Consider the following 8,959-nt stretch of genomic DNA (forward strand, 5'->3'; position numbering starts at 1 on the left):
CACTGATGCTGATGACCCTGCACTCTGAAATCTCTGTGCACCTCTCTAGGGACAAACTCTGGCAAAATGTCCCTGTTGCTTACATATGTTACATCTGCCCATCACTCCCTGACACTGCTCTGTGGCATGTCGGCCTCCACAAGTAGTACAATATACACCTGTCACATCTGTACTCTGGCCAGGACCTCTATGTCTTGACCCACTGGAGCTCGACGAACTGCTTCCTGATCTCTTAAACTGCTTACCCTTGGCTTTCAAAGAATCTTTCTTTCCACTACTACTGCTTCCGCTATCAAATCGAGGAGGAGGTGGTGGAAACTGGGCAGTGGGCTGTGGCGGTCTCTGACTCTGAGCACTATAGGAAGCCCCTCGCTGCCTAATCAAGCCAGCCTCTGCTCCCTTCGCTCGATTCAGCGCCTCAGAAAAAGTGTTGGGTCGCCCCGTTGTTCACTAGGGTAAATATGTCCGGATTCAAACCATTTATAAACTGATCGGCAACTGCCTCATCATTCCCTGCTACATGAGGTGCAAATCGAAGCAAGGACGAGAATTTGGCAACATACTCCTCTATGTTTTACTGGCCCTGTCTCAAGTTGGCGAATTCGGCCCCTTTGTCCTTTCTGTATGACACTGGAAAGAAACGTTGATATAATTCATCTTTAAATACTTTCCAAGTAATATCAATACCTCGATGTTCTAAGGCTCGTTTCGCCGTTAGACACCAACTCTTGGCCACTTCTTGCAATTGATGCCCAACCAGCTTCACTCTACGTTCATCTGTATAGGCAAGTGATTCAAATAACATCTCTATATCATCCAACCAGCTTTCACAATCCACTGCATTTTCTGTGCCCTTCAAGGTAGGTGGATGGAATGATTGAAATCTCTTCAACAAAGTCTCCATCGGTGTCGCAGTAACATCCATCTAAGTACCTGACGTACTACCTTGTTCTAGCACTTGACCTGCAGCTGGTTGTGGCATTCTTCTAGGCGGCATATCTGATTATCAAACAGATTAGAATACAATCTATACAATCTGTCTCAGCCCTCCTCTGATCATATACCTCTGATCCAGAATCGGTTCTGATTCAGTCTTTACAAGTATATGCTGTAAATCAACTCAGATACAATACAACATATAATAGGGAAAGCATTAAATCAAGCTAGCACATCAAAAGCAAGGAAGAAAACTCGATCTACCCCGCTCATTCTATTCTATCTTAGTCTACAGAACCTACGGCTCTGATACCACCTGTTGTGGGGACCCGGGCTCTAACTCAATTCTTTTCGGGATTAATCGGATCCTTGTTCAAAAATACGGGTCAAAATTTTTGCTCTGAACATTAAATCAAATGTTTACAACTCAAGCATAATATAATTCTATATTCATTTCATTACAACAAACATAATATACATGCCTCGTTTTATTCATATTCTCCAAACTAGTATTTAAGTACAGTACATGTCAAAAGTACAACTTCTAGTTCCTCTGCTACGCCCGTGACCTCCACGCTATGTCCATCTCTCATCTCTGTCGCGACCCTGATCCTGCCCCACCTGTTGTTATGCACACATACAGACATAACAACAGCCGGAAACTCCGGTGAGAACAAATCCCAGTATAAAACATGTATAAATGCTGATACATAATCATAAATCATGAATCAAAGCAATAATAATGGGCTCCATAGTCTATGAAACCAATCTATATAAACATGCAATTCAAATCAAATCATGTCTTGATTCAACTCGACTCTACTCTAGGGATCCCGGTGTGAGTAAGACGTCAATGTCTGTCACCTACCCTCCCAATCGGGGTAACTGTACGTCTTATTCCTAGACTTCGGTCATGTCTGTATCGAATGTCTACAATCGGATTAAATCTGATCCGAAGCGTCGATACCACCGAACATCTAGTTTAGCAAGTCTGCTAATGACTCTCCTATATCAATGCTTGAATATAAATCTATAAACAAGACATACTAATAATCAAAGATAAATAACAAATCTAGTATGTGATTTAGGGAAACTCCAACCAAGTCTGATTCGAGTCGTATCTCCCGAATTCACATGAATTATACCTATCTTTTCGTTGGAATAATTCAAAGTCTCGAAGTAGGGATATCGAACCTGTCAATCCAAATCTGAAATGACAATGTTGAGATGTACAATATCAAATCACAACTCAAACTAATACTAGTACGGTTCAATATCAAATCTTGATACAATTCGATGGTATAACAGCATAGTTTCTCGATACCGGTCATCCAATAACAATCAACATATTATCCACAAGCCATAACATCAATAACAACAATCATAATCTCCCAAAATCTACTTTACCTCAACTCATACAAGATGGAATTTCATAACAATAGCATACAGTGTCCGTTCTTCGATCCGGTTGCAAATATACTATGTCCAACATGTCAAGAATACATAATAACTATCATATCATAATTTTTCAACACATGGAATCTAAATCATGCTGAAACATAACCCAACTTACATCCTCTTGTAGCCTTTGAAGTGAGGAACAAGAATCTAAGCTTGGATTAACTTTTGGATGAGTAATTCTTACACAACCAAATGATAAAGATGGAGGGAAAGGCTTGAAGAAACTCTCTCTATCGTTGCTGGTCTGCTGGAATGAAGAAAAAGTGAGTCATGCTCAACTTATATATACCTCAGGCCATGTGTCAACATAAAATTCAAAGGTGGATTTTTCGCACCAAGCACCGCGGGTGCGCTCCGTCTAGACCGCGGGTGCGCTTAAGCTTCGGCAGTCCTTTCATTTTCCAAAATCGACGACCGCGGGTGCGCTACATATAAGACCGCGGGTGCGGTAACATTAACGCAGGTGCGGTTACGTTTGAACCGCGGGTGCGGTGTCATTTCTGTAAATAATTTCCAACTCTTTGTCCATCAACCGCGGGTGCACTCTTTCTTGGACCGCGGGTGCGGTGACCCTACTGTAAAATGGCCATCTTTCTGTCCATGCACCGCGGGTGCGGTGCTTCTCTAGGCGCGGGTGCGGTCCCTTTCTTCAAGCAACACTTCATATTTTCATTTTATCCACATACAATCTAGGGCATTACATAGAAAACAGTAAAACTCATGCCCCGCTAGTCTCTCTAACATCTTATCAATAAAGGGGAGGGGGAAGTGGTATTTACTAGTGGCGTCATTTAACTTCCTATAATCTATACATATTCTCCACCCATAACAGTCCCAGTGGTAATAAGTTCATTATTTTCATTTGTGATTACTGCAATCCCACCTTTCTTAGGCACACACTGAACAGGACTTACCCATGCGCTATCTGAAATAGGATAGATAATATCTACATCAAGATTCTTGATAGTTTCAGCTTTCACTACCTCTTGTAACTTTGGATTGAATCGTCTCTTAGGTTGCACGAGGAGTGAATACTTCTCTTCCATCAAGATTTTATGCATACAATTTGATGGACTTATTCCCTTGATGTCTGCCACCTTCCAGGCAAACGCCCTCTTGTTCTCTTTAAGAACTTTCAGTAGTTTTTCCTCCATTGTGTCTGTCAAAGCAGCAGAAATAATGATGGTGATACCCCAGGGATGAACCCATCAAGATCAGGTAACCCATCAAGATCCGGCCCAAACCCCTGGCCCATCCCAAGCCCAAATGAAAGACAGGCCCATCAAAGGCCCATGTATTCTCCTATAAGTACCAGGTTTGAGCGTATGATATGACATTCAATATATTGTTTTCAGCAGCACCCTTAGCTGCTCCCCCCATATATCCTCAGTCTCTGACTTGAGCGTCGGAGGGGCTACGCCAGGACACCATCCTGGCCCCCTCCTAACGATCTTATTTGTGATTTCAGGCTCAGGATAATTTCGGAACCTGCGTCTGGATTAGTGACACTTGCTGGAATCGGACACTAAATTTCCCGTGAGTATCACTTGGCGCCGTCTGTGGGAACATTTGAGTTGAGACGTAGAGATGGTAGGGATAGAGAGGGAGTAGAAGAGCTACCTCAGCATCATCGCGTCCTCAGAGGGGACCCGAACAGTCTCATGCTAAGGCAAGGCAGGAACAACCCCATCAGGAGGCGAGAACAGAACATCCTCGTCAAGAGAACAGGGTCGAGCAACCCCGTCCTAATGAAAATGTGGGGAACTTGACCCTGGAGCAGTTGGGCCACTTTATCACTCGGACAGTGGATGAGGCTATGAAGAGGAACCGAGAATCTATGTTTGCTGAAGAGCAAGCCAAGAGCAAGAGGAAAATGCTGAGGGCCACCAGAGCATGGTTGAAGAGACGCAGCCCCACCAAAGTGGGGAGTTTGGTGAGATGAGAGAAATGTGGAAGGAAATACAGATGTTGAGGCAGCAGTTGGGAAGTAGAGCGCCGGCCCCCAAGAAAGGAAGTCCTTTTTCGCTTGCCATTCTGAAAGAAGGACTTCCTCCAAATTTCCGACAATCAAACGTTGGAGAATATGACGGACATACAGACCCCGAAGAACACTTAGGAAGATTTGAGAATGCGGCTCTGTTGCACCAATATTCGGATGGAGTCAGGTGCAGGGTGTTTCTGGGCACGTTGGTGAGGTCCGCCCAGCAATGGTTTAATACCCTGCAGCCCAACTCCATACACTCTTTTGAGGATTTTGCTACAGCTTTCTTGCACCGATTTGCCAGCAGCAAGAGGCACCAGAAGAATTATTTGAGCCTGTTTGTGATGAAAAAACAAGAGGCTGAAACTTTGCGAGAGTTTGTCCAACGCTTCAACAGCTCAGCATTGGAAATACCAGTGGCTACCCCCGACATCATGATAAATGCCATTACCCAGGGACTTAGAGGAGGAGAGTTCTTTAAATCATTAGTAAAGAAACCTCCATCAAGTTATGATGATATGTTATCTCGGGCGGAAAAATATGTAAACTTGGAAGATGCCCAACGATACAGAAGGATGGAAAACCGACCCGGAAGGAGTAGGAGAGAGGGAGCCGAGATAGGAAGTAAGAAGAGAGGTGCAGATGAGAGAGAGGAAGACATAACCAGAAGTAGAGGAAAATTCTCATCGCATGTTCCTTTGAATAGGAGTCGGGATAAGGTGATGGAGGTGAGAGAGTCAGGTGAGAGGGGAGAGAAGTCGCAGAGGGTTGAGAGCGGTGCTCGACCTCCGCCGCGGGGTAGACAAGAAGGATCCTCGTCTGGGAGTGAACTGAGATCTCGCCCATCTTCTAGGCGGGGTCGAAGCCCTCCGTTGATACATCAGAGGATCGAGGAGCGGAGGAGAGAAGGTCGATGTCAAGATGTCCTTCAGGAGCCCGTCGAACTGTGGAGGGGAATGAATGAGGATAACCACCCTACGAGAGGGATGATTCATATGATCTCGGACGGTGCTACTGATGGAGACTCTGGGCGAGCTCGGAAAGAACATGGGAGAAGGTTGGAGAACTTTGAGATATCTAGGGGTGCAGACTTACCACAAGACCTCGTCATCAGCTTTGGGCCGAAAGACCTTCGAGGCGTTGTGACTCCACATAACGATGCCTTGGTGGTAATGGCCACCATTGCCAATTATGATGTGGCAAGGATATTTATTGATAATGGAAGCTCCGTGAACGTCTTGCTCAAGAGCACGTTGGATCAAATGAAGGTGGAAGGATTTAAGTTTGAGCCGGTCTCCACCCCGCTGTATGAGTTTGCAGGACACGCCATCCCGCCTTTGGGTCAGATTGTGCTTCCCTATCCTTGGGGACTGATCCTCGGCGGGTAACAAAAATGATAGTGTTCACCGTGGTGGATACCATTTCAGCGTACAATGGAATTCTGGGGCGACCAGCCCTAAAGAGTTTCAGAGCCGTAGCTTCCACTTTTCATCAGAAGCTTAAGTTTCCTGTGGGAAAAGGAGTTGGAGTCTTGTGCGGGGACCAAAAAGTTGCGCGTCGGTGTTATGAAGGGCTAGTGAGGGAGGAGGGAAAAAGAGCGCGTGTGGAGCATAACATGATTATGAAAGGAAGAATTGGGTAACTTTGTCCTGTGGAGGTACAAGAGGAGTAGAAATGAAAAGTTGGAGAATGCGCCGGGAAAGGCTCTAAAGAGGCCCGGGAACGCTTACCACCTTAGAGAATATTGATCTTGACTTGAATTTTTCTGTATTTCGTTTCTAAATTTGTCTTATGTTATCAGTTGAAATTTAATGAAGTCAAGTTATTCTATTAAGTTCATGGATGTTGTTGTATGTGAGGATTAGAAGAATTTTATTTTCCTGCTAAGGCATCGCCTAGCAGAGGAGCAGAGTGGAGGAGGAGAATTAAAGTTAATTTTTCCTGTTAAGGCGTCGCCTAGCAGAGGAGCAGAGTGGAGGAGAAAATTGTTATTTTTCTGCTAAGGTATCACCTAGCAGAGGAGTTAGAGGTGGAGATGTTCAATTTTTATTTTCCTGCTAAGGCCCAGCTTAACAGAGGAGTTAAAGGATGAAGGCGTTGAATTTTTATTTTACTGCAAAGGTATCACCTAGCAGAGGAGTTAGAGGGTGGAGGCGTTGAATTTGCATTTTTCCTGCTAAGGCCCGACCTAGCAGAGGAGTTAGAGTGTGGAGGTATTGAATTTTTATTTTCCTGCTAAGGCCCGACCTAGCAGAGGAGTTAGAGTGTTGAGGTGTTGAATTTTTATTTTCCTGCTAAGGCCCGGCTTAGTAGAGGAGTTAGAGGATAAAGGCTGGTGAATTTTTATTTTCCTACTAAGGCATCGCCTAGTAGAGGAGTTAGAGGGCGGGGGTGGTGAATTTTTATTTTCCTGCTAAGGCCCGACCTAGCAGAGGAGTTAGAGTGTGGAGGTGTTGAATTTTTATTTTCCTGCTAAGGCCCGACCTAGCAGAGGAGTTAGAGTGTGGAGGTGTTGAATTTTTATTTTCCTGCTAAGGCCCGGCTTAGCAGAGGAGTTAGAAGATGAAGTTTGTGAATTTTTATTTTCCTGCTAAGGCATCGCCCAAGAGAGGAATTAGAGGGTGGGGGTGGTGAATTTTTATTTTCCTGCTAAGGCTCGACCTAGCAGAGGAGTTAGAGTGTGGAGGTGTTGAATTTTTATATTCCTGCTAAGGTATCACCTGGCAGAGGAGTTAGAGGGTGGGAGTGTTGAAAATTTTATTTTCCTGCTAAGGTATCACCTAGCAAAGGAGTTAGAGGGTGTGGATGTTGAATTTTTATTTTCCTACTAAGGTATCACCTAGTAGAGGAGTTAGAGTGTGGGATGTTGAATTTTTATTTTCCTGCTAAGGTATCACCTAACAGAGGAGTTAGAGGGTGGGGATGTTGAATTTTTATATTTCTGCTAAGGTATCACCTAGCAGAGGAGTTAGAGGGTGGGAGTGTTGAAAATTTTATTTTCCTGCTAAGGTATCACCTAGCAGAGGAGTTAGAGGGTGTGGATGTTGAATTTTTATTTTCCTGCTAAGGTATCACCTAGTAGAGGAGTTAGAGGGTGGGATGTTGAATTTTTATTTTCCTACTAAGGTATCACCTAACAGAGGAGTTAGAGGGTGGGGATGTTGAATTTTTATTTTCCTGCTAAGGTATCACCTAGCACAGGAGTTAGAGGGTGGGAGTGTTGTATTTTTATTTTCCTGCTAAGGTATCACCTAGGAGAGAAGTTAGAGGGTGGGAGTGTTGAAAATTTTATTTTCCTTCTAAGGTATCACCTAGCAGAGGAGTTAGAGGGTGTGGATGTTGAATTTTTATTTTCCTGCTAAGGTATCACCTAGTAGAGGAGTTAGAGGGTGGGATGTTGAATTTTTATTTTCCTGCTAAGTTATCACCTAGCAGAGGAGTTAGAGGGTGGGGATGTTGAATTTTTATTTTCCTGCTAAGGTATCACCTAGCAGAAGAGTTAGAGGGTGGGAGTGTTGTTTTTTTATTTTCCTGCTGAGGTATCACCTAGCAGAGGAGTTAGAGGGTGAGAGTGTTGTATTTTTATTTTCCTGCTAAGGTATCACCTAGCAGAGGAGTTAGATGGGGAGGTGTTGAAATTTTGTTTCCTGCTAAGGTATCACCTAACAGAGGAGTTAGATATGGGGAGGTGTTGAATTTTTATTTTCCTACTAAGGTATCACTTAGCAGAGGAGTTAGAGGGTGGAGGTGTTAAATTTTATTTTCCTGCTAAGACGTCGCCTAGCAGAGGAGTTAAAGTATGAGGGTGGAGAATTTTTATTTTCCTGCAAAGTCCCAGCTTAGCAGATGAGTTATGAGATGATGAGGGCTATTTTAGCAGAGGAGTCAAGGGCGCGTGAAGTGGAAACTATTTCCCTTCAAAAGGTTAGTAGATGACCTTAAAGATGGGGCGACGAGGGCATACTGTGTGCGGGCGAACAGGCGCTCGATCGCTCGGGCGAGCGTGAAAGGGGCGAGCGTGGAGGGGCGCCGGGCGAGCGTGAGCTAGGGTGAGCAGGCACTCAAACGCTCGAGCGGACGTGACAGGGGCGAGCGTGGAGGGGCGCCGGGCGAGCGTGACAAGGGCGAGCGTGGAAGGGCGCCGGGCGAGCGTGGCAACTGGGATGCTCAGGTGCTCAGGCGAGCGTGATAGGGGCGAGGGGGCGCTCGGGCGGTAGGACGAACGTGATGCGCGAGGGGGCGAGCGCTTCGGCAGGTGGTGGGGCGAGCGTGGACAGGCGCTCGGCAGGTGGCGGGGCGAGCGTGGGATGGGCGCTTGGGCGAGCGAGGGGCTCGGCTGGGCGCTCGGCAGGAGGCGAGCGCTTCGGCAGGTGGTGGGGCGAGCGTGGGCAGGCGCTCGGCAGGTGGCGGGGCGAGCGTGGGATGGGCGCTTGGGCGAGCGAGGGGCTCGGCTGGGCGCTCGACAGGAGGCGAGGGGCAGGGTGCTCGGCTGGGCGAGCGGGAGAATCGCGAGGCGCGGCGCGCGGGGCTGGGCGAGCTTGGATGGAGTTTCGGCGAGGGTAACGAGGCAATGACTCGGGC

This window comes from Primulina tabacum, chromosome 4 (genome assembly GCF_025594145.1).
Source record: "Primulina tabacum isolate GXHZ01 chromosome 4, ASM2559414v2, whole genome shotgun sequence".
In the NCBI taxonomy this organism is placed as follows: domain Eukaryota; kingdom Viridiplantae; phylum Streptophyta; class Magnoliopsida; order Lamiales; family Gesneriaceae; genus Primulina; species Primulina tabacum.